Source organism: Belonocnema kinseyi, chromosome 2 (genome assembly GCF_010883055.1).
Source record: "Belonocnema kinseyi isolate 2016_QV_RU_SX_M_011 chromosome 2, B_treatae_v1, whole genome shotgun sequence".
NCBI lineage: Eukaryota > Metazoa > Arthropoda > Insecta > Hymenoptera > Cynipidae > Belonocnema > Belonocnema kinseyi.
Window position 1 is genome coordinate 29959529 of NC_046658.1, and position 26287 is coordinate 29985815.

The following is a 26287-nucleotide window of genomic DNA, read 5'->3' on the forward strand; positions in this document are numbered from 1 at the left end:
GCGATAAAGGTCAGCGGACACCAGGTTCATAATCAGCGACCCCAAAAACCTATAACATATATTTTTTTTTTACCGTTTTTTCTCGATTTGACCTTCAAATGACCTTCAAATGAGCTTGAACCTAAAGCAATAGAGTTCAACGGATGCCAGATTCGTGATTAGCGACTCCAAAAACCTATAACGTATTTTTTTGAATTTTTTTACCGTTTTCTCTCGATTTGACCGACAAAAGTCAAACGACGCCAGATTTGTATTCGGCGACCCCGAAAACCATAGTAAACCCGAGCTAACCTCAGAATACATGTTTAAGAGTGTCAAATCTCTCGAAAATACAGTTGGTGGGTAGTGGTGTTTCCTATATTTTTAGGGGGTGGGGGTGGCTGGGGGTGGAGGGTATTCCGTTTAGCGTGCAATCAACTCGGGATACTTATAAGATACTACCATGATTTTTTCAGATTCTTTGGTCCAAAAATAAATTAGGCCAAAAATCGGCCTTACCGACCCTCCCCCTTTATTCAATTTTTGTTTCTCTATGAATAATTTTTTCAAATTTGAAATTTTCTAAACCTTCCAAAATAATGATATTATTGCAACCCACATAGAGATAAATGAGTCAATTCTACTGTAAAGTATAAGTTTTCTATTTTTATAGTACAATTGTTTCAAGGATAGATTATTTTTAAGATTTCAGCAAGTTGACAAATTTCTGATTGTATATATGAATTTATTATTTATAAACAAAAGTGTGATTTTCCTCATATGATCTGTATCAAATTCTTTCGTGAGCAATTTATTTGATTGAATTCGATAACATTTTTTTCAACATAAGTGGTTGGTAGCTTCATAAAATTAAAATTTCATAAATAAATTATAGTTATAGATAGTTTACCTAGAAACATTGAAGCGAATGTTTTTATGGTGTAATCGGACTATGTTTCATTTTCTAAACCAGATCAAACAGGAAAACTCAGGGGCAGGGCGAAATGGGTGGAGGTGTGAGGGAGATTGAGAGGAGAGCACTCGACCTTTTAACTACCACGGCGGTTGCTCGAGCGAAAAGAGGGAAAGAGAAAGAAAAAATCAAGTCACCAAAGAATACCGGAAATTTAAACAAACCGGGCGAAGTTGAATATTTTCTAAACATGATTTGATTGGTCAGATTAAGATGCTCTGCTTCTGTCACCGTTGATTATATCCAGGTATTCACTAATTGCAACAGGTGACACTTGATATTCCTGTCACAGCCGATGTCCAGAGGAAATAGTAAGGCAGTGGTAGAGGAATGGCAGTCAGTTCAACTGGTCCCCGAGACCGTGCTATTAGAAATAGTATAATAAAAACAAAGCAACACAGTATGTTAGCATACATGTTCAACCCTTTCTCTTCACCATAGTCTCGTAAGTGATCCTGAAATCTTCTTCTTCTTCGAATTATTTTTATTTTTAAGAAAAACGAAGGAAAATTGTGTAAAACTAATTAAAGGTTTGGTAAAATCTATTGGAATCTTCCAATGTTGAAAACTTTTAAAAAAGGTTCTAGTTTTCAAAATCCGGTGTACTGCACCTTTCATTTTTAAATGTTCAAAATTCTTTTCTTCGAAATCTACGTGTGAGATTAAAACATTCTTTTCCTGTAAATTTTTTAAAATGGTTCCTTTATAATATATGTGTGTAAGCATGTAAGTGTCTGTATGTATGGATGGATGCGTATGCATGCGCATGAATGCGTGTATGTGTTTGTGTATGCATATGTATGCATGTGTATATGTATATATATTTTATTCATTTGTGTTTACCCTTTTGACGCCTCCCATTTGTGTAAGTTTATGTAAGTGAAATCTTGTTTTATTGTTGTAAAAAAAATTATGTATATATAGTAATAATTTTGTTTATAAAATTACAAAAGTTTCTTTACCTTAATACAGAACAGTGAGAATTTAGATCTCTCAAATGAGGATAATAGTGATAATAATGAATGTGTACATACCTTCAATTTAGGTTAGGAAATCTGTCAGTTTGGTATTTTATTAGGCACAAATCGTATGGTCCGCGACGTCAGACCACAGCGCGCGAGCCGCCGCCATGCTTATGACACACGTATGCGATTGGAAACCGGTTTTTCCAACTCCCCCTCGGACGGGAGTCTACGCGCGGTAAAATTTAAATTTGAAAAGGTCTTCCTATAAGGAGCAACCTTTTCTTAAGGGAGTAAATGTAACAGATAGCTGTTTTACCGACAAAATAATAATATTTTAGGGGCAAAATTTAAAACTATTCGGATTATAGTTGAAAACTAAGAATATAAGATTTTAGCTTAGATAAGTATTTGCCAATCGCAAGTAGCTGGACAACTTATTTGAACAGGAAATACGATGTCGTTATAAAAAAATAACTATGCATACAAAGACTTCTTTGTATAGAGCCGATACGGAAATTCCAAGGGACTGATTTTAATGCTATGGAATTTCCTGTACATAATATTTTGTATATGGAATCGCTTATATTTTAGCAAGAAATATTAACAGGAAGTGACCAATGAGAATTTTCATAAATTTGATTATCTTAATGGGTTTTTGTTTCGCGGATCATTGATTAAAACTTTGGATGCAGAAATTTAAATTAGTTTGGATTTTTATTTCAAGGGATGTTGCTGTAACTCTTTGATTTTATTTACGTAAAGACATTTGAGTTGTGAATTGTTGAGTCAAAATAACGTTATTGGAGGCGCTTTGTCGGCGGAAGTTTACTTGTCGGAATTATAACTGTAGAATTCCTGTACGTGCTTAAAAATGGTTTTTCTTATCCGTTTAATTTGCCGCAACCGCCGTCGCGGCCATCTTGAATTTTTGCACGTGTCAAGAGAGGACCCGTGATTATCGCGCAGGCGGTTTATTTTCAAGATTATAAGTGAGATTAAAAAGACTCATTGGTTGCTTTCCTTGTAGGGCAAATAAAATGTAAGAAAATGTACAGAGAGTAGGGGATCATGGGTTGCTGTGTCAGACCCATTGATCACAAGAACTCATTCAGAAAAATCAGACAGGTCCTTGCCACGGTCGCGACTGGTTAATCTCTGATTCGCTTCGTTTTAAAATCAGAGTTGAACTTAATTGAATTCTTGAAGAGGATCTGATGTATGTAAATTTTATTTTTGGTTTAATAAAATGTAAAGTAGTTTAAATTCATTTTGAAATTGGGTTTACTTATTTTAATAGTAGCGTTTCATTAATAAAATTTGCGATTTTAAGAATTTAGAGATTTAGTACCGGACACTTAGCCTCAGGAAGTTGAGGTTCTAACCTCTTAAAACGGGGAACTACAGCAAGGAAAACAATTCTCATTGGCGGGCGCTTTGACGTTTGGGCCTTTACACGGATCCAAATTTTCTGTACAAAAATGCAATTTTCAAATAAAAAATATGACTGTTAAACCAAAAATTAATTTTTCCACGAAACTGATGCATATAACGCAAAAAAAATGAAATTTCAAACTAAAAAAATCATTTTTTACGAAAAAACGCGAATTTTAACTACAAAATATCAATCTTAAAAAATGGGAAAGTTCTATTATCTGTTAAAAAATAAATTCTTAAGAAACAAACAAAATTATTTTCCACCAAATAGTTACATTTTTAACCAGAACAGCCTTCAATAAACAAATTTCACAATGTAGTTTAACTTTGGCCCAAGTTGTTGAATTTTCAATTAAAAAAGATGAATTTATAACAAGATAATTAAAATTTTAACCAACGAGATAACTTTTCAACTTAAAATATAAATATTTAAGAAAAAAAGTAATTTCTTCACGAAGCGATTCAACTAAATGTTTTAAACAAATGAGTTGAATTATCAAGCAAAGAAGAACGATTTTTAACCAAACAGTTGCATTTTCATTCAAAAAATAAAATTTCTTCTATAACAGATGAAGTTTTAAATCAAAAAGATAAATTTTCAAAAAAATAGTTGAATTTTCTGTTGAAAAAGATTTTTATCGAGTTTTCACGATCAAACTATGAATTCTTTAACAAGAAATAATTCGCTACCAAAAAAATTGCATTTTATATCCAAAAAGACGAAATTTTAACCGAAAAGCATGAATTTTCAACAAAGTTGTGGAATTCTCCAGCAAATAGTTCCATTTTTATCAAAAAATATGAAATTTATATTAAAGCCGAAGAGTTTTTTATTACAAAAAAATTTGAGGTTTCATCCAAAAAAGATTCCAGTTACCTCAGTAACATCAAAAATTGAATTTTTGTAACCAAAAAAATAAGTTTCTACGATAAAAAACTGAAATCTTAATCCAAAAAGACGAATTTTTTAAACCAGAAAGGATGAATTTTTAACAAAATAGTTCAATTCTCGGCCAAATAGTTGCATTTTTATCCAAAAATATCGATTTTGTACGAAAACAGATGAATTTGTAATAAAAAAGATTCTTTTTATAAGTGCAACTTTCATCCAGAAAATATTTTAGTTCATTTTTCAACACCAAAATATAAATTTTAAACAAAAAGTAAATTTTTTACATAATAGTTAAGTTTTCACGAAAATAGTACAATAGCTTAATTTCTAACCAAACATTTGCATTTTTATAAAAAAATTTAATTTCTGCTAAAGAAGGTAAACTTTAAAATAAAAAAGACAAACTTCCAAAAACGGAGTTGAATTTTCAACCGAAAAATTAACGAAAAAATTCGATTTTCTATTAATTAAAATAAATTCTGAAATTCTCATAAATTCTCAGTGAATTTATTTCTCGGTTATATTCTCATTATCGTTACCGTTCTCAAAGTAATATAACCGTCTCAAAACTCTAACTTTCAGGCCACAAAAAATTGTATACTTGATATGCTTAAAATTTTGGCGGGAAATTTGAAATTTTTTATTTTGATTATAAGATTTATCTATCGCATATTTTTCATCTCTCATATTCATAAAATGAATAAATTTCTTATTTTATCTCATACATATAAATTTATGTGTAAAAATTATATATTAAAATTATGTACAATTATATTTGAAAATTAGGTATAAAAACTGATTCATTTCATAAATATAAACCCGGGTGGAAATTTAAGTCGGGGGCTGGCCATTCTACGGCCGGACAACCCGGCTTTAAGCCGGGAGTTGGCCGGGGAGCCCGACTTAAGTCGTGTTGTGCCCATGTTTTTGGTCGGAATCCGACCAGCATCGTTACACCCTGCTGGCCAGCGTCCGCCTATGGAGCATGGCCGGGGGCTGACCGGGGAGCCCGACCGTAGCCCGGACTACTATCGGCGAGAAAACTATAGACATCTGCCTTTGAAGCTTAACAACTCAGACAAAAAAAAATGCTAGCACAACAAAACAACAGTCATTTAAAAGCTAAAATTGTTGTACGTTAATGAGCTTGAAGACGTTTATGTAAAAAAAATTTTTTGCTTAGCAGACTGAAAAATGTAAAGAAAAGTAAGGTTTTTTGGGTACATTTAAGAACAGTCAAGTTTAGAGCATTATTTCTTATACAAGGTGCGATGGAAAAAATTTGAAAAAATTCATGAGTATGAGGAAAACTGTTATAAACCAGTTGCACTTGATAAATTTGAAAAATAATAAAAATTGTTGCTTAAAAGTACAAAAATGTTCAACTATATTATCTTCAGTTCTAATACAGATATTAAAGCGATTCAAACTGCAAACTGTAATTAATAGGCTCTGTATTTATTTTCAATCGCCTGTAAGGATGTGTTAGTCTTATTTTTTGTGAAAATTGCGATATTTTTAGACATTTTTTTTGTTGGAAAACAAGTGACAGAAAGCAAGGGGGGCTCGTTTTTTTTTACTGCCAACCGCTGGTGCCTTTCTTTGACCCGTGGCCAGGTGCCATCCAAGCATTCAGAACTAGGGGCCGAAGAATGGCACCAGCGGTCGACAGTAAAATAAAAAAAGGGCCCCTCCCCCTGCTTTCTGTCACTTGTTTTCCAACAGAAAAAATGTCTAAAAATATCGCGATTTTCACAAAAAAGAAGACTAACACATCCTTCTTCCAGGTGAATGAAAACAAACACAGAGTCTATCAATTACAGTTTGCAGTTTGAATCGCTTTAAAATTTTTATTAGAACTGCTAAGTCTGCTAAGCAACAAATTTTTTTTACATAGACGTCTTCAAGCTCATTAACGTAGAACACGTTAGGCTTTTAAATGACTGTTTTTTTGTTGCGTTCGCATTTTTTTTGAATGAATTGTTAAGCTTCAAAGGCAGATGCCTATATTTTTCTTGTCGATAGTAGGTCAATTTTTGCTTTACTAGATTTAAATGATTCGGGCTTCAATTGTATGAAGAGCAGCAGTCACTAAATTAGGGAATCAATTTGATTATTTTTTAATGCGGGATTGGAACATATTAATATATGAAATTCGACACGCCCAGCACACAGACACCATTAACTATTTTCACGTAGTCGTTGAGAGACAAAAAAGGTATTTAAAAAATAAACATTAAATGATTACGAGTATTTTGACTTTAAATATTAATAGTCCTGTTTATAGTAAATACATATATTACATTTTTAAACATTATATTGCAAATAAAATTTCTAACGCTACTTGGTATCGAGCGTACATATCTATACCTCAATCTAACGCTTAGCAGTCGGGAGTGCTAACCACTGCGCTAAACCGACAAGTTGAAACTCGTTGAAAAAGCCATCCTCATAAGCTACAGTTCAGAAAAGTTTAAGTACCCAATTTTAAGTTCTCTTTTGCTAATCATTTATTATTATGCGCCGTTATGTAAATATAGAATACACGAACTTTTAACAGGAATATCAATAAAATACTTTTTAAATAAATGATTTAAATCGATTACAATTTTTCTTCACGTGATATTTTGTTTTTTCCCGTTGTAGACTATTTTACAAGTTTTTACAATGTCAAGAAATGTAATTTTTTATGACCATTTAAAATTTTTAACGACGGAACTCCGAAATTTAATCGTGAATGTTGAAAATTTCTTAATAATAAAATTTTTTAACTTTTGTGTAGGGTTTGGTTTTTAGGTGTTTTATACTATTTTACAACGTTTAAGATTGATATAAAATGTACATTTTTTATGAACATTTGCAATTTTTCATAAAGATGGAACTTTGAATTTTTTTCTTAAAAAACAAACATTCGAATTTCAATAAAGTGTCAACAAATTTTTGTCATAAAATGCATTGTTTGTAAGTCTGCACTCATGAAACCTTAAAATTTGTGGTGTCAAAAAGTATCCACCGAATATACTAATTTCCACGCGTGGAACATCCATGCGGGTATACGCATCCATTTCTTAATGAAATCAGAAGAAGTAATTAAGTTATAAACAAAGTTTAACAATTTTATTATTGCCAATCAGCGCCCGGTCAGCTACCGTCTGAGCATTCGATCATAAGATGTGTCCGATCAGAGCCCAGTCAGTCCCCGACTTGGGTTTTGACATGAATTTTGGCTAGCCAGTCTCCGACCAGCGCACGGTTAAGCTTTTAAAAAACAAACATAGCTCGGTCAGTCCCCGACCAGGAACCTTGTTGTACCAGGGCTAACCCGGGCTTTTTCCACACGGGAATAAGAGTTTTTGATGAACATCTTATAAAAAATACAATTTTTAGCAATATAATCATGTATATCAATATTTCATGTATAAAATATCATTTTTCATACTCAAAACTGCTAAAAACATTAATTTTTCAAGTATTGAAGAAAATTTTTTTCCATATCCTGCCAAAATTTGAAACTTAAAAATTTGAAACAGAAGTGAGTTTAATCATTCTTTTAATTTTTTCATGATTTTTAGAAACCAAAATCGGTGAAAGAAATCACGGGCGGAATGTTTAAATCTTCGAACCAAATATCTGCAATCGCTGTCAGAAACGCAGCGTCTGAATTACAAAAAAGAATTTTCTGTGAATTTTTCACTGAATTTCATTTTGTATTATTAAAAAAGTTTTATATATTTTTTATAAAACTTGCATTAAAAAACCTCCCAAAAAATATATATTATGCCTGTATACACGCTACATAAAAAAATAAAAATGACTGTCGATAAAAATAAAATTTGAAACTAAAATTCATAAACTGGAGAAATGTTTTTATGCAATCACTCATTTTTTATAAGACATTTCATAATCATTGGTCGAAAATAGCACTTTATTAGATGAAGAGGTTTTTCAGCAGCCTTCGAGCAAAGGCTCAGGGCAGTTTGGGAATTGAGATAGTAAAACACCTGGTTTTAATGTAAGTTTCATGTGCCATTCTGATTACAAGAAAATCATTATTTTACACTTATAGTTTACTTTTATATTTGAATTTAATAATAAATTAATGCAATTCTAAAAAAATTTCGAAACTTAACGATAATTCAAAAGTTTCATTAATGTTACTTTTACATTTTCCCAACAGATAGTAAGGATCTTGAAATATTAAAAAAAAATTTAACCATTAAAACTACAATTTTACACACTATCACGATAATCTAAGAGTTCGGAAACAAGAAGAATATATCAATAATAAAAATCAATGTAGTCATGAATTATATATTATCTGTTCCTTTAATAAGTAATCTTTATACACTACCTGTCCGGGTTTTACAATAAAATCACTTTAAACATGCATAATTACTTCGTGCTAATTCCCTGGCGGGCCGATGAAACTGAATGGAGCCTCTACAAATAACCCGTGAAGATCCTAGTGGGCCCCTATTCGGTTCCTTGTTAAAAAAACTCGAAAAAAAAACAGCAAAATCAACTTTTAAATTGTTGAAATTCGGATTTTACGTTAAAATTCCCTGTAGAAGATCACGGAATAATCGCAATAGTTTTTTTTGCAACGATAAAAAGTTAAAAAAACATATAAGACGTATAACGCCTGTTGACTGCTACTCTTCAAACGCATCATCTGTGAGTAGCAGTCAACAGGCGTTATAGATCTTATTTATATTTTTTAACTTTTTACCGCTGCAAAAAAAGGAATTGCGATTACTCCGTGAGTTTCTAATAGAAAATTTAACGTATAATCCGAATTTAAATACTTTAAAAGTTGATCTTGCTGTTTTTTGAGTTTTTTGAAAAGGAACTGAATGGGAACCCAATGGGGTCTTTACGGGTACTTTGTAGAGGCTCCATTCAGTTCCTTCGGTCCGCCAGGGAATGGTCAACATGATTTTTTGGAACCGAAAAAATACTTTTATTTCTATGTTTGAGCGGATTGAGTCGTACCCTGGTCGACAGTTCGGAGCTATACATCGATGCGCTCCCATTTTTATAACACGTTTATCCGTAATTGAATAAAATTCGGAAAATAGACGATAAAGTTATGACATGTCACGTGTTCTTATATGCAAAAAAATAACAGACAATAGGCACATCGGGCGTCGCAGGGGTGGCGCCAATGTTTCACGACTCGCCGCTCTTCACAAAACTGACTCGCGCCTCTAATGCAAAAGCGAAAATCGTGTCACCCCCTGGTCAAATGGAAACTTCAAGAAAGAGGTTAATCTTCATACAAACAGTTAAATTTCCATACGAAAAAGATGTGCTTTTGACAAGAAATGTAATAGTTAATATTTATATTTAAAAATGTTTTTATTTTGAATCAAAATAGATGTATTGATCCAAAAAGACAGATCTTCTACAAAGTAATTCAATCATCAATATAAAAAACATTACTTTTAACCGGTTTTATATTGAAGCAAAGAAGATAAAATATTTTCCTCAAATGGCAAATTTTCTTAAAACAGTTTTCTTGTGTAACGTTCAAGTATGAATTTTCAACAAACAGGTCTATCAATATAATTAGTTTTTTTTTACAAATGACGCATTTTCAACTAAAAATATGACTGTTCAACCAAACAAGTGAATTTTCAACAAAATAATTTTAGTTCTAACTAAGGCATTGAATGTTCAAACAAAAAAGTTAAACCGTCAACCAACAAGATTTTAATTTTGATCCAAAAAGACGATTTTTTAACAAAATTGTTGATTTTTTAAAGGAAAAATATTGATTAGTCCAGGAAGTAAAAAAATTGTGTGAAAAATTATAGTTTAAAGGTAAAAGTAACTATTTATTTCTTAAGCTTATTTGTTTACCTAATTGCAGTAAAGCTATACAAACATAATTGTCCAAATTATCTCGAAAAAATTCAAAAAAAGATTTTTTTAAGTTTCGAAAATCATTAAAAGTTTGAAAATATTTGTAATCTCTTCTAAACTTCTAAGATTGTTAAATTTCTTTAAAAATGACTGAAACCTTTCAAAATCGTTTTAAACATATTTTTAATTATTTAAACAATTTTTGTTTATTTGAACTAACTTTTTGATGAAAAGCTATAAAATCGTATTTATTCCGAGGAAACAAAAATCCATTCACTTGCATTTGAATGGGTTTTGAGGTTTTCTGAGTTGCGTATCTGTCACTGGAATTACAGATAGCCGCCCATAGGTTAGAGTGAGCTATGAATCAGAAATCAAAAATTTGTAAGCGGCCACGTAGTGATTATGAATCAGCATTAACCGATAGAGAAACAATAGGTCCGATAGAACATTATTAATTTAAATCAAACAAATTTAATTCAAATATTTTTAATTATTTATTAAAAAGTAGTTCAATGTGCAACTTTTAAGAAAATCCTAGTATACATGTATCCTAATTTTATCTACAGACTATTTATTTTTAGACATTTTTTTTTTATTTTGTTGAAAATTTCTTTTCACATATTTGCATCACAACACTTTAGAATGTTAAAAATTTATTTATATATTTTATAAATCAAAAGATGAATTTTTTCTTTCAATTTACGTTTATAAAAACTCGTTATCACTGAAAATGAGAAATGTCACAATCTGTAGGTTATATAACGCGTGAACTGCCTGCAGCTGCATATGCACTGAATAAGTTGAATGTCACTGGAGCTTAATTCAGTGTAAATTTTATAATTCCTGTACAAGATAATCTATTGAAACCATTGTAAAAAGAGAATTACAGCTATAAACAATCATTGAATTTATAAATAAATTGAATCTCAATCCATTCATATGCACATTAATGAATCGTAGAATACTCCTAGGAATTAGTTCTCATTCATTCTCATTCAACTCTATTCACTCAGCATTTTTGACGAATGTAGAATGGCAGATTTAAAGCACCGCGCGCAGGTGACTTATTAAAACTGTGACCAGCTGATTCCATTTTCATTCTTTTAATCTGCAAATGACGGATACGCAATTCAAACCGACACGCTTCCTATCGGTTCTTTTTCCCTGACTTGTTAGTTTTTTTAACAAGTAATATATTACAATTTTAGCCTAAAATATTATTTTTTCTATGAAACTTGATTTTTTCCAATAATTCTGATTTGTTAAAAAAAAGTATTATCTTGTAATATCACAAATCAGTAATGTTTTAATGCCTTGACCTACTTTATAAATAAGAAAACTGAATTATTTCATTTAAGTTGTATATTTATTTTCAATACAATTTATAATTGTCTAAATGCAGCTTTTTACAGGAAAAAGGAAAAAGGTATTTTCTTCATGCATTGAGAAAATACTACTGATTATAAGATATTTGTCCAAAGTTGCACTTAAACAATTACAATTGTTTGAAAAATAAATATACAACTAAAACGAAATAATTTAATCTTTAAATTCATAAATTAGGTCAAGGCATTCAGAAATAAATTTCTCAACGAACGGAAAATGTTTAAAAAATGCAAGTATCCTGAAAAAAATAATATTTAAGCTAGAAAGTTCATACACATTTGGAAAAACTAGAAAATGCTACGATTTTCTAGCTTTTCCGTTGAAAGATTGGATTTAAGTAAAAATGAATTGTTTAAACAATAAGAAAATAAGTTAAATGAATAAATACACTACAAATAGAAATCTGTACCTGTCTGGGGAGTCTTTTAAGACATCTATAAATTAAAAAAAAATTGGCATCCACTCCAATATAAAAATTAGGGCATTAAGAATTTTTCTAACATATTTTGAAACTTACCATTCCTGACCTACTATAGATGAAACCGACATCCAAGGAGGAAAACACCAAATTTGTCCCTTATGCTTAAGGGATCGTCCACAAATTACGTAAGACATTTTTCTTTTGTTTGAATAAAGACGAGCATAAAATTGCTGTGAAGTTGAGAAGGACACAACGATATAAACAAAAGAAAAACGTCTTACGTAATTTGTGGACGAACCCTAAGTGCATGGACATATCAAAATCCTAAACTATATTTATGGATTGAAACGTTGCCAGTCCTTTTTTTTTACATTGCTTATTTAAAATCGGAAAAACCTCTGCATAACGTAGATGCACTGGTGATCGTCACTGCATATGTGTCGTCAGATGGTCCAGTATTTTTCGCATGACAAGACTCGCTCTTGCCGCATGTGATAAAAAAATGTGACTTTAGTCAAGTTTAAATATCGTTATATCAAATTAGTATACTTTTCTCGTTTTATACGTGGTTACGTGCCTGGCGATAACTAACGCATTTGAATAGTTTCATTTTTAATCGTCAATAAAAAGTGACTGCAATCAAATATCATGTTAAGTGATAAAAATGGAATTTTTCTATACCTGCTTCAATACAATGAGTTCTTTGTCAAAATTAGGATTATGTTTTTAATACAACTATAAGCACTTGTTATTTCCAATTTGGCTTAAGGTGACAATTACTTCTATCGGCGAGAAAATTCGAGTCCTCTGGTTTAGACGTTTAATAAGAATGTGAAGAAAAAATGGTAGGTTGATGAAAGAGGTATCATTTTAATGGTGCAAATATTGTACGCTTATTGATCCGAAAAGTAATATTCCAAACCATTATTTGTAGCTTATAGATTTGAAAATCTGATGAAAAATAAGGAAATTGTATAGCTTTTAAAAACATTGAACTTTGAAGCATAGTTTTGTATTGGAAAAATAATAGAAAAAATCTAAAAAAATCATGGTGGTGCATTAAATATATCCGAACAGATTGCCGTTGAAAAATTTGCAAAATATAAATAATTGTTTGTTTTATGTGAATAAATATGCGACCGCTCTATCTTAAGTCCTAATGAAGATAATGAAGTGATTTAAATTGGAAGTAGTTAGTCGAAATATCTGTAATAATTTACAATTTGAAGGAAATATGTGCTTCTTGTTGTCTTCGTACAAATTGCGATATTTGAAGTCATTTTTTTATATATGAAAGCAGGTGCGAGAGCCGAGCGTGATGCCGTTTTTTCAGGGGATCGTCCTCGGTTTTTCTCACCACAGGGAAAGGGTTTGAAGGCCAGATTGAGGCTCGGAGGCACAAGTTGAGTAGGTTGGGCTGAGGAAAACCGAGGACGATCCCCTGAAAAAACGGCACCACGCTGGGCTCTCACATTTGCTTTCCTATATAAAAAACTGACTTCAAATATCGCAATTTGCACGAAGACAACAAGAACCACATACTTCCTTCAAATTGTAAATTATAACAGATATTTCAACTAACTACCTCCAATTTAAATCACTTCATTATCTTCATTAGGACTGAAGATAGTGCGGTCGCATATTTATTCACAAAAAACGAACAATTATTTATATTTTGTAAATTTTTCAACGGCAAACTCTTCGGAAATATTTGATGCACGACCATGATTTTTTTTAGATTTTTCCTATTATTTTTTCAATAAAAAAACTATGCTTCAAAGTTCACTGTTTTTAAAAGCTATCAAATTTCCTTACTTTCCACCAGATTTTCAGATCTGTAAGCGACAAATAATTTTTGGAATATTACTTTTCGGCTCATTAACGTACAACATTTGCACCTTTAAAATGATACCTCTTTCATTAGCCTACCATTTTTTCTTCACATACTTATTTAACGTCAAAGCCAGAGGACTCGAATTTTCTCGCCGATAGTAGTACATTTACCTTACACTGTTAGAAAAAAGTCGCTGAATAACACCGATAAGTGAATGTTTTTCGCTCTGCAACTGAAGTGTGTTATCCCACATCTCTATAGGTGCAAAGTTCGGTGTCGAATGTGAGAGCGTACCTTTTTCATCTCAGCCAGTGCGACCATTGACAATTTTTGCATCGTTCCGGTGCGGAAGACGGTGTGAAGTGTTTATAAAAGAGCTGGTGTAGCATCGTCGGTAAGTCAGCTCTGTTACATGTTGCGTAGGTCAGCCTCGCGTAGAGCCGAAAATGCACGAGCAAGAATCCGAGCCCCCCGAATTCACGATTCCTTTCCGGTGGCTAACTGGCTATTAGGGGGAGTTTTTAAGTAAACTGAATTTTGCACGGTGTCAAGAGAATGAAAGTTCATTCAATTTTGGTATGTTATATTATTATAGAAAAATATAAGGAACTTAATTCTTATTAAACCTTCTTGCGCAATTTTATTGCACTTTTTTAAAAGTTAATGTTGGTTTACAAAATATGCTTTCAAATTTGCGTAAGTTTAACATGTATGGAGGAATTTTGAAACGATTTGAAAATAAATAAAATTTGTTAAAATTTTTTTTTAAATTTTATAAGGTTTCACGGAAATGAAAAAATTCCTTTAGCCTTCTACGAATAATTAATATAATTTTTTGGGTTTGAAAATTAATTTTAAGGGATTATTTAAAAAGATTTCAATACATTTTAAACGATGTCAAATATTGTCAATGAAGAATCTGGAAGATTTTAAGGCTACTTTTTTAATTTTTCAGAATTTGAAAGAAAATCAGGAAAAATTTGAATAATTTTTAATGATTAGATGGCTTAGAAGGTCTGACAAGATTAGACCCAGACCTTTTTCAAAATTCGTGTGAAAATGTTGGTTAATTTTTTATTTTAAAAAAAAATTTACTTTAAGAGAAAATTTAAAAAAGTTTTTAAGCGTATAAAAGAATTTTAAAAAAATTAAAAGATGAGTGTGGAAGATTTTAAAGCAAAATATTTCAATTTAGGAAAATTGATAAATAAAAATAAATAAAATCGAGATAATTCAAGAAATATTTAAAAGAAAGGAAGAGATTCAAATCGAATTTTAAACTCAAATTCTGTTAGAAATTTACATTTTTAAATAATTAAACAATCAACTTTAGGAGATTTAAAGTAATTGAGAAAGATTTAAAGTAGATAAAACTATTTTTCCTAAAATTCATTAGAAAAATTTAGGAGATTATATGTCCATTCTTTTACATCTTGAATTGGGGAACATACTATAATTCATATTAGGTCTTCTTCTGCAATTATGTTACACAATTTTTTCAAATACGTGATGGTCTAAAAAATGTACTTTCATATTTGAGTTAGTTTAAGAGATATTAAACAATTTTGGAGGGATTTAAAAATATTTAAAACTTTTAATGATGTTTTAAGTATTTCGTAAGGTTTCACGAAAATGGCAGAAATGCTTTAAGGTTCCTAGCAATAATTAAAATGAATTTTGTATTGCCAAAAATTAATTTCAGGCGATTATTTTACAACATTTCAAAACATTACAAAAGATATAAAAATTATCAAAGTATCTGAAAAAGTTTAAATGTAATTTTGTATAATTTTACAAAATTAGAAAAAAAATCAATAAAAATTTGGATAATCTTTAAAGATAAGAAGATTAGAAGGTCTGACAAGATTAAAAAAAAAATTATTTTCCTAATATTCATGTGAAAATTTTTATTGATTTTTTATTTTGAAAAATTAACTTTAAAAGAAAATGAATGAAGGCTTTTAAACACATTAAATTATTTCCTAAAATTTCGAAAAAGAGTGTAGAAGATTTTAAATGCAAAATGTTTCTATTCGGTATGATTAAAAAGTTAAAAAAACGAAAAATAATCGAATTAATTCTAGAAATATTTAGTAAAATTAATAAAATTCAAAAATAATTTAAACTTTAGAAGAGTTTCTTCTCAGGCTGAATCCCCGCTTTTAATGGAAAGAGGTTTAATTATTTTCAATAAAAATAAGTAATGAAATGAATTTTGAAAAATTCATAAAGATGATACATGCCTGTATGCTTAAAGATATAATTTATTTACTCAGAATAAGTTCTATGTAATTAAAACAAAAGTATATTCTAAGTGCATATAAAATTAGTCAAATTATTTCTAAAAATTCGAAATATTTAAGAATTGTAGTTATTAAAATACCCTTAAAATTTAAGATTTTTGTATTTCATTTTGATAGGAATGAATAGATATATATGTAAAATGAATAAATAATAATGAAAGTTGATAAACGAAAGACTTTCATACTTTTTGTTTCCGAAAAAGAGTTTTATAAAAAAATGTGTGGGATTTTCTAACAGACAACTGTATGAATTTCTGACCTTTCTTATTTTTATTTTTAAAGTGTATATTAATCGGCTTTATGGTTACGGCAAAATCATGTGCTGAAAAACGATAAAAGAAATATATATTTCTGAAACTGTTCCATAAGGTTAAAACCAAATCTGTACAACCGTTTGTTAACATTTTTGGATTTTTTTTGTATAATTTGAAAGGCGAATTTACATAGTGTTTTACTAACTAATGGAGATATTTTTATAATTTTATTTCTGAAATCTATTCCCTGAGCAACATATTAAAATAAATTTTAGGAATATTTATGAAATTATGATTAAATTTTATTTTTTAAATTAATGCATACAAAGTACAGTTTTTATATAAAATTTCGCGACGGTTTTTTGTACCATGTTTGATCCTAGGGCAGAATCAAGGGAAAATATTCTAACCCCATGTTCCCTAGTTATTAAGATACTATACTAAAAGGTACTTTTAGAATGGTTATCTCCTTTTAAAATCACGAGATATTTCTTCATAAAATAAAATTCGTTAAGTTCATTTTACAATCATTTACAATTTCAATTATTTTACAATGGAAATAAAATTGTAAACGCTCAATTTTATAATATTGAGATAAGTATCTTAACACATTAAAGGTTTAGTAAAGTTTTCATATATTAAGAAGCATATATTAGGTCAGGTTAATAACTTTTCGGCTTTTTCTCTTAAAATCCCCAACATTTTGATTTTATATTAGGACTAAATATTTGGAAAAATTCGAGTCTTCTTAAAAGATGTTTCGAACATTTAGAAATTTGGAAAAAATCAAGAAATATTTGAAAAATTTTCAGAAATGTTTGCAAGTTTTTAAATATTTCTAATACATCAAACGCGACTTAAATTTCCCAACATATTTTTAACTGACTAAAATTTTTCTTAAAATTTTGAAAATTCATTCAAAATGTAAAAAATCTTCTAAATTTTTCCCAGGAATTTTAAGAAAAATATTTTTATCTCCATGAAACCTTTCGGAATTCCTTTGAAGTTTCTAAAGTTTATTTTCGAAATCTTATAAAATCTAAATTTCACACAGAATCCAAGTTTAAAATTCGATTTGAATCTCTTCCATTATTCTAAATATTTCTTGAATTTACTCGATTTTTATATTTTTAATTTATTAATCTCACCAAATTGAAACAGTTTGCTTTAAAATCTTCTACACTCTTCTTTTAAATTTTATGAAATCCTTTGATATGTTAAAAAACCTTCTTTAATTTTCTCTTAAAGCATTTTTTAAAAATAAAAAATCATTTTAAATTTTAAAACGAATAATCGGAAAATAATGATATTTTTCTAATCTTGTCAGACCTTCTAATCTTTAAAAATGATTCAAATTATTCCTGATTTTCTTTTAATTCTGAAAAATTAAACAAAAAATGCCTTATAAATTTTTAAGACCTTTTTTAAAATGTTTTAAAATGATCTCTTAAAATTAATGTTTCGAAATAAAAAATTATTTTAATTATTCCTAGGAACCTAGAAATTTTTTTTTTTTCATTTTCGTGAAACCTTAAAATGTTCTTAACGAACTGTTGCAAGTTTTAATTACTTTTATATCATTTCAAAATTTCTGAATTTCTCTTAAACTTACTCAAATTTAAAAGCACATTTTTTAAACCAGCATAAACTTAAAACAAAAATTTTGCAACAAAATTACGCAAGAGAGCTTAATAAGAATTAAGGTCCTTATTTTTTCTAAAATTATATAACATGCCAAAATTGCAACATTTTACTACACACTCTTTTGCATTTTTTTAGAAGTTTTATGAAATAATAAAAACATTTGTGTTCTTTTTCAATTTTCTTGTAGAACTCATTCCATTTCATTTTTGGTTAACAATTTATCTTTTGTAATTGAAAATCCAACTATATCCTTAAAAATGTAACTAATCTTCTGAAAATTCAATTTTTTTTTCTGATACAAAATATTTTTCAATTGAAAATTCATTTCTTACATCGAAAATTAAAATTATTTTGCAGAAAATTAATTTTTTTATCTGAAAATATAACAATTCTATTTTTGGTTAAATTCTTCTTTGTTACTTTTAATACTGATTTTTAAAGTTGAAAACTTAATGATTTTGTTAAACTTTTTTTTAAACTATTTTTTCAATTGAAAATACATCCTTTTCTAATAGAAAATGATTCTTCTTGTTTGAAAATTGATTTTTTGGTTCATAATTTAAAATCTTGGTTGAAAATCCGCTTTTTTTAGTTAAAAAATAATTTTCTTATGCTGAAAATTTAACTGTATCATTTTTGGTTCCAAATCTTTTTTATTTGAAAATTTAACAATTTTGTTGAAAATGTATTGTTTTATTTTTGCTCGAAAATTGACATTCTTCAGTTAAAAATTAATCTTTTTTGGAAGAAAGTTATTCTTCTTATCAGAAATTCATCTATTTTTATTAAAAATTATTTCTTTGGTTCTTCTTTATTCATAATGTGTCCCCTAGGGGGTTACATGACTTCCATTCCTTACAATTTTTCCGTTTGAAACTATATTTTTTTACAATCTTACAATTTTATCCTCTCTATATATACAATTATTTACAACTATTTACATAAAATCTTATATCTAGTTCCTTATTTCTATTTCCTGCGATAGCGCAATTTAGGACTTATTAGCAAGCGAGTGAGCGAGCGAACAAAAGCGAGAGTTCAAGCGAGCGAAAGAGCATGGAACGCAAGCGCATCTTAGTCTACTTAACTTTTACTTTACCATTACTTACAAGTTTCACGCTTCTAATCTAAGCGACTTCCGTTTCCTTTTTCTTTCACTTTTTTATACCTCCACTTACCTTTTTCATGTGCATTTCTTGCCAGCTCCCTTTATCTTCCATTCCTCTCCTACATCCTTCCCATACATGCTCCCATGTTTCCTCCTCCCATTCACATATTCTACACTTTCTGTTCTCTTCTTTTTCCCAGTATATCCCATCCCTTACCGCGTTTCCCAGTCTAAATATTGCTATTCTCGTCCACCTTCTCTCTCCCCATCCCTTTCCTAAATACTTTGGCACCCCTTCCTTTTTTATCATCTTAGACCATTTATTGTATTTTGATTCCTCAATCGCCCCCCATCTTTCTATTAATTGTCCTTCCCTCTCCCTTTTTTCCAGTTCTTCATAGTTTACTCCAGTCTCGCCTTCTATTTCTCTATCATTAAAGAACTCCCGCCTTTCTTCTTCCCATCTCGTTAATTCGATCGCCCTCCCTCTCCTCTATTCTACCTCTATCAAACACTTTCTCGCCAAATCCCCTCCCTTTCCCCCCTCAGCTTCGTCTCAAATTACCATGCCCTCTTTCCCGCTCTAATACTTAACTTATCCCTTTGCGCTTCTTCTCTCACCATATATCCTGGCGTCATCCAGTCTGCCCCTAGTGTCCACCTTATACAACTTTCTTGTAAACTCTCAATATCTTTCCTTTCTTTCCATCCCCATATCTCTATTCCATAACCTAATACCGGCCATACCACGTATCAAAGAACCGAATTCTCCTTCTCTAATTTTTTTAACCTTCTTTTTCCTATTCCCAATATCTGTTTCATTACCCCTGCTGCTTTTTTTATCCTTCCTCTTATATGAGCTGTATGATCTCCATTCGTTTGCAAGATATATCCCAAATATTTATACTCTTTGACTTCTTCTAACTTTATTCCTTTCCATCTCCCTGTCCATTCTTTCTTCCTTCCCCCTCCTTTTCTAAATCTCATTACCTTTGTCTTTTCTACATTTAAATTCAGCTTTTTCCGATCTAAGTATTTCTCTAATCCTGTAATTAATCCCGCCGTCCCTTCTTCATCCTCTGCCATCAACACTATGTCGGCTACGTATGCCAGTGTATATATCTTTTCCTTCCCTATCCTAACTCCTCCCCAACCCTTTCTCCTCATTTCTTCTTCCAAGTCTGTTATTAATAAATTAAATAAAAGTGGGCTTAGAGGACACCCTTGTCTCACACCTCTCACCAACCAGAAACTATCTCCTACTTGCTCTCCTACCTTTACCCTGCTTCTTGTCTCTCTCAAAATTGCTGATACTCTCTTTATTAATCCCTCTCTTATCCCCTTTTTTATCATAACTTTTTCTATTTCTTCTCGGTTTAATGAGTCAAACGCCGCCTTCAAGTCCACGAACATTGCTATCATTGCCCCTTTTTCCCTTTTAATTCTCTTATTTACTAGATAGTTCAGAACATATATGTTGCCCATTACCCCCATTCCTTTTCTAAAACCTGTCTGATTCGGTGACTCGATATTTTTTTCTTCAACTTCTATCTTCAATCTCTCCGACAAAATAGTTACATATACTTTATACAGTATTGGCATCAACGTCACCCCCTATAATCTTTAACCTCCTCTCCCTTGCCTTTCTTTACTATTGGTATAACCACTCCTTCTTTCCATAACTCTGGCCACCCCTCTCCTCTCCATACTCTATTACACATTATCCATGCCCATTCCTCTAGTTCCTCCCCTCCATATTTCCATACTTCGTTTGGAATCTCATCTATACTAGGTGCCTTTCCATCCTTCATTATTCCTAAAACTTTAGCTATTTCTTCCCTTGAAATTTCCTCTTCCTCGTCTCTTTCTCTACAATATATTCCTCCCTTTACAACTTTTCTCTCTACTCCTCCTAGCAAATCCAAAAAATATTTCTTCCATTCTATCATTTCAATATCTTTGTTTACTCTTTTTCTTCTTTTTCTTTCTCTATTTACTACATTCTATACCTCTTCTTCCGTCCTAGCCTTCTCCGCCTCTTCCTCAAACCTTTTATTCTCTTCCTCTTTCTTTTGATAACACAAGTCAGTATACTCTTCCTTTTTTTCCCTATATTCTTCCCCATTACTTTTTTCTTTTCTCCACTTTCTTAATTCCTTGCTGACCTCCTTTTTTTCTCTTTGCATTCCACATCCCACTCATTTCTATTCCCCCCTTTACTAACTTCATTTTTGTTTGGGCACTCTAATCCTATTTTTATTTCTCCTATCATTTTTCCCATCTCCTCGTCCACATTTCCCTCTCCCATTTTGATATTTCTTATGTTTTCTCTAAACTGTTCCTTTCCTTCCCTTGACCAATCCCCTTTTCCTACACATTTTACATTTGTTCCACTTTTACTCATATTTCTATTGGTTTTTTGTCCCTCTAGTGTCACTATTAAGGGAAAGTGATCCGAATCAATATATTCTCCTACCTCTAGTTTCTTAACCTTCTCTCTTACCTCATCATCCACTATCACATAATCAATTACTGTTCCCCTATCACTTCCTGAGCGTGCATATTCTCCTTTTTCATCCCCTTCTATATTCCCGTTTAAGATATACCATCCCAACTCCTCCAACATCTTCAGCAACTTTTTCTCCTCCCCATTTACTACCTTATATTTGGATTTTCTTCCTCTCTTTTCTCCTTATTCCCTTCCTCCTCTGTCCCCTGTTCTCGCATTGAAATCCCTACCTATTATCATCCTAATCTCTTCTTTATTTTCTTCAATCATTTCTTTAATCTCCTCTGCTTTTCCCTGCATATCGCCGTTCACATTAATCCCTACTACCTTCCACTTCTCTCCTCCCATCATAGCCTCTTCTACTGTTACCCCTTCTTTTTGTTCATTCCTGTCTTTCTTATTTTTCCCTGTTATACATTCATTCCTTACTCCCATCATCATGCCTCCCATTCCTCTGCCCTTTTTATTCTTCCTCTTTGCATTTTGCACTTGCCATTTGTAACCTCTTGGTAACCTTCCCCTTACTCTTTCCCATCCATTTTCATCTAGCCACGTCTCCATCATTATGACTACATCTCATTGTGTTATATTTCTCATAAACTCCTTATCCTTTCTCTCTAATCCTGTTATATTCCAGTAACAAATCTTCTATTCTTCCCTACTTTCGTTTCTCATCTTTTTTTCCTCCTTACTATTTCTTATTTTTCTATCTTCCATTCCTTCCTCTTCTAGTTTCCCTGCACCTCATTTCTTACTATCTGTTCCCTTTCTTCATCCCAATCCCACCATACTCCATCTATCTGAATTCTCCCATACTTAACAAATGTTCTCACTCCCTTTTTTCTTTCCTCTTTCGCTATTTTCCTTAATTTATACTGCATCTTCCTTTCTACCCATGTCAATTCATCCTCTATTCTCTCTTGACTATCATATACTAACCTCTTCTTTGTCATCACCTCCCTCTTATGTTCCCATTTCTTTAGTTTCACAAGTATCATTATCTCCCCTCTTCTCGCTTCCCTTCCTACATTTCGCATTTTCTCTATCTCTACCTTAGCATCAATCCTTTTTAGTACCCCTTCCTTCAGCTCCTTCCCCTCTAATCTTATACCCTTTATCACTATGTTTAAGTTTCTTTCTTCCCTCTCTTTCCTTTCTATTCTTTGTTCTATTTTTCTCAGCCTTTCCATCTCCTTATTCGCACTCTCGCCCCCACCGCAATCCCCGTTCGAGCTTTCAAGTTTCTTCATCCTACCTCTTATCTCCTCTACCTTTGTATTATTAACTTCTTCCTGCTTCTCTAGTTTTTGCTCCAATGACTCCATCCTCTTTTCCAACTTTCCCCTGATTTCTTCCCATTTTTTATTTCTTTTTTAACTTCAGCCATTTCCTACCTAATTTCCTTCTTTAATTCCTCTCGCCTTTTCTCCTGCTTTTCTTCATAAATCCCCATTACCTCTATCATCATTTCTCGAATTTCCTTTAGTCTTTCTTCTTTCATCGACACTTCATTTTTATCTCCGCTATCGTCAGCACCCTTACTGTTATCGCTTTTCCCTACCAAACTCTGTTTTTCCGGTGGCGATCTAAACATTTTCTGGCATTTTACATTCGCCCCGATATGTTCCTTCTCTTCACTGCTTTCCCTACAATTACAATTACTCCATGAGTTTCTAATAGGCAATTTAACGTAGAATCTGAATTTCAGCAATTAAAAAGTTGATCTTGCTGTTTTTTGAGTTTTTTAAAAGAAACCAGATAGGGACCCAATGGGGTCCCTACGCGTACTTTGTAGAGGCTTCATTCGGTTCCTTCGGTCCGCCAGTGTACCTCTAACCTTTCGTCAGCAATCTGTCATTCTTCTTTAAGATACACATTTCATTCTATTTGAAATAAGATTGAAACGCGGTCAATCGTTTCTTGTTTCCCGGGTAATACATAAATTTAAAAAAGTATTGAAACAATTTAAATTATTTTTTTATTACAAATTATAATATTTGGCTGAAAATTTCATTGACTGAAAAATCTGTTTAGATAAATATCTCAACTATTTTGTTGAAAATTCGTCTTTTTGATTCGAAAGTTTATTATTTTAATTACAAATTACATTTTTCTTTAGAAAAATACAACTGTTTTGTTGAAAATGATATTATTATGGTAGAAAATTGAACAATTTTGTTGAAATGTTTTTCTTTTTTTTATTCAAAAATCTTATTTTGTTAAAAAGACATGACATGTTTTATTTATAATTAAAACATTTATGGTTTGAAATATCAGCCATTATATTTTTTGATAAGAATTAATCTTTTTTCAGTGGCAAATTAGTCTTTTTTTTCTTTTAAAATTCAAGAATTTGTTAGAAAATTGGTGTATTAGGTTAATCAAAAAAGTTAAATTTTGATAAAAAAATATAATAGTTGATATTTCAACCAAAAAAGATTTGAGTTACATATTGAAAGCAGTCAAATTGATTTTAAAAAACACGAAAATCAAATTCAACTGCAGAAGCCTCAAACTAAACAGAGTAACCCTAGACGGATCCTATACATTTTTTTGCCCTCACCGGCTCCTGTGGGTGACAAATGTCCCCCATTTGGATTCCTTGTGTACAATCTTTTCCTTTCATCGGCATCAGATGTTAGTATACACCATTCTCTTCATTTTTTTATTTCGAAGAGATTGGCGTATATAACATCCTGTTTCAATGAATTTAAAATGTTGAAAAAAATGTTTAAACAAATAAAAATCGAGAAAAATAGTGTTTTTGACATTTTTTGGAAAAAATCATGTCCCTTCTTTTCTAATTAACTATTTTTAAAATTTCGAACGCCATTTTGAAGAGGACAAATTGCACTTTAAGGTAGTGTAGCTTATAATTAGATTCTTTCCAAAAAGTATATTTATTTGAACATTCGAATTAAAAATTTTTTTAAAAATGTAGACTATCATAGGCGCGGGCGAAATGCTTATTATTATAAATAACTTTAATATATAATAGGTCAATCTCTTTGTTTTCTGACGCACAATAAGATGTTTTCATTCAAATAAAGATAAAAAAATTAAGAGAAAGTTTTTTTCAATGAAAAAGCGGTTAGTAAGTTTGAAAGATAGGAAAAATTCATAGGAATTAAAAAAAGAAGACTTTTCTAAACAAAATATTTTTATTTTCAAACTAATTCTCGAAATTAAATTAAAATACGATTAATTACGATAAATTTTACATTAAAGAAGCTTAATCTACTTCGGTGCAAAAGTTGCACAAGTATGAATAAAATTAAAGAAAACAACTTTACATTGATATATATCATATTTTTAGTAATTCTTATATACCATTTTCACTTAAATTACAAAAAATCAATTCGAAACATTAAAATATCATGATATGCTGTAAAATACGTCTCCGCACTCTAGGATAGTCGAACTGAATTACGACTCTGAATTTAGCTTTCTGAATTTAGATTTGAAAATTGGGGAATTTATTTCAACAAAAGTAATTGTCCAATCAAAAAAATAAAAACATATCTGAATTCGGCTCAGCCATACCTCTAGTTGATTTTCGAATAATGCGAAAATAATGATTTTAAAACAATTTTATTGTTATAAACAAATGGGAACGCAATATAAACAAACGTAAAATCTGACTGATTGAAGGCCTCTCATCTATATCTCTAGGTGATTTTTGAATTATTGAAAAGAAATTATTATTATTGAAACAATGATATTGTTTATAATATTTATAATTTTTTTAAACAATCACTGAACAACAATTCCAACTGACCGGCAACTAGATATCAAATATGGAATATTTTATAATAGAAATAAATTTTTCAAAATGCAAAAATTCAAATTTAAATATTGTTTTTACCCCCTCTCTCTTGCTCGAAAAAACCCTTGAACATGAATTTTAAAATTGGGAACTATAGCTAGAACGAACTAATTGTCCCAGAAAGAAACTGAAGGTATCTTTGAAAGCCTCTCATCCATATCTCTAGGTGATTTTTTAATCATTGAAAAAAAATTATTATTTAAACAATGACATTGTTTATAATACTTATAATTTGTTTAAACAATCAGTGAACAACAATTCCAACTGACTGACAACCAGATATCTGATATGGAATATTTTAGAATGGAAATAAATGTTTCAAAATGCAAAAATTCCAATTTAAACATTGCTTTTACCCCCTCCACTCTGACTCGAAAAATCCATTGAAAATGATTTTTAAAATTGGGAACTATAGCTAGAACGAACTAATTGTCCCAAGAAAAAACTGAAGGTATCGTTGAAGGCCTCTCATCCATATTCTAGGTGATTTAGGAATCATTGAAAAAAAAAAATATTATTCAAACAATGACATTGTTTATAATACTTATAATTTGTTTAAACAATCAGTGAACAAGAATACCAACTGACTGACAACTAGATATCTAATATGGAATATTTTAGAATGGAAATAAATGTTTAAAAATGCAAAAATTCCAATTTAAACATTGTTTTGCCCCCTCCAATCTGACTCGAAAAATCCATTGAAAATTATTTATAAAATTGGGAACTATAGCTAGAACGACCTAATTGTCCCAGAAAAAAACTGAAAATATCATTGAAGGACTCTCATCCATATCTCTAGGTGATTTTTCAATCATCAAAAAAAATTATTATTTAAACAATGTCATAGTTCATAATATTTACAATTTGTTTAAACAATCAGTGAACAAC